A 1,930-nucleotide genomic window follows, 5' to 3' on the forward strand; every position below is an offset into this window, starting at 1 on the left:
AATTTTTTGTGAAAAAGTTGTCATTTTAAATCCCCCCTTGTGGGCAGGTTAAAGGTTAAATTTATGAAAAAAATATACCAAATGAAAGATAATGATATTATGCATCTATATAAAAAAGAATTATGTTGTTATGTTCATTTTTGAAAAACTTATGACTTTTTTAAGTAAAAAAAATTGAAAAAATTGAAAAAATTAGCGATTTTTAAATTTGTAATTTTTTTGGAGGTTTCCCCATTTACGGGGAACGAANTTGTAATTTTTTTGGAGGTTTCCCCCATTTACGGGGAACGAGGGAAATTTTTTCAATTTTGAAGGGTAATGTCTTTGACTAGATACGATTTGTGATCTTTTGACGTATCGTTGAAAGAAATCGGTTCGGTGAGAGCTGAGAAAAAGTGGTAAAAGTCACAAAAGAAATTTTTTCAATTTTTTTTACTAAAAACTGCCGTAACTTTTTTAAAAATGAACATATCAATATTATTTTTTTTTTATAGATGCTTGATATTTTTACCTATTATTTGGTATATTTTTTTTGTAAATTTGACCTTTTTTCTGCCCACAGGGGGGGATTTAAAATGACAACTTTTTCACAAAAAATTTACTTTTTCAACTTAACTTTTGAAAATGTTCCGGAAGGTCTGACACTTTTATNACTTTTTCAACTTAACTTTTGAAAATGTTCCGGAAGGTCTGACACTTTTATATATATCTTAAATTAAAGCTAATGTAATGAACTTTAATTTGAAAAAAAAAATTTGACCTCTTCATGGTGAAAACGGCTACCGAATGCTATTTTTGTGTGAAAATTTTTGATTTTATAATTTATATTATATTTAACTTTATAATGCTATAACTTATTGAAAAGTTTATGGATCCACACAATTTTTTTATGAGAAATAATATTTTTTAATAAACCCTTTTTCATTCGAAATACTTTATCTTAATCGAGATATTAAGGAACCAGCAGATCAAGTAGCTTTTCAGGATATTAATAAGGAACTAGCAGTTTATGAAGCTTTTGGAATAATCCACAATTTTTTTAAAATTAAACACTATCTAAAGATTTGCATCGAAGCGTTTATTTTTGATAGTGATTTTAATCACTCTCAGATATCATTATACCTGATCCAACTATACCACGTTACAACTGTGCCGCGACCCCCCTGTGCTGGGTTTTTTTAAATTTTTTTACATTGGTCAAATTCAATTATATGAGGATGAAAACACAAAATATTTCGATGATGAAATAATAAAAATACGCATCATAAACATAAATGGAAACGAAATTGAAATTAATCAGACGTTTTGGATGGTTAAAAAATTTATAAAAAGTCTATATGGGAGAGAAAATTTAGAAAAGTTATACCCTTACTACAATATAGCTATGGTGAACCGATCATTGAAATATATATATATGTATTTACCGATAATAGTAAAATGGCAATTGAACGTATGATATATGATGAACTTCTAGTAATATTTAGTACCACAATTTATAATATGTGTGGTTTTTTTAAGCTTAACCATTTAGAAAATGAAACCCTAGAAAAAATCAAAATCACTTTAGAAAATTTCAAAAATTACAAAAAGTACCCTAAAGAACCATATTTTTTTTCAGATTCTAAATTCGTATGCGATGTTTTAGATCAAATTATAATAATAAATCAAATAAAAACAATAATTAATTATTTTAAAGGTGAAAATATGTTAGTACTCCTACACGATTGGAAAATATTCAAATCTGTAATAAGTGAAAACTTATTAGACTTATTAGAAAAATATTTTCCTCCAACAGAACATGAACTCACAAATGAGCAACTAATTGAATTTATAGACATTTTCGTTATTAATATTGTAATGGTACAGTTTAGATGAAATATTGTAAATGTACTATTATTGTATTATTACTCGTATTATTGTATAATATGCG

Source organism: Daktulosphaira vitifoliae, unplaced genomic scaffold (genome assembly GCF_025091365.1).
Source record: "Daktulosphaira vitifoliae isolate Bord-2020 unplaced genomic scaffold, ASM2509136v1 Scaffold_5, whole genome shotgun sequence".
Taxonomy (NCBI): domain Eukaryota; kingdom Metazoa; phylum Arthropoda; class Insecta; order Hemiptera; family Phylloxeridae; genus Daktulosphaira; species Daktulosphaira vitifoliae.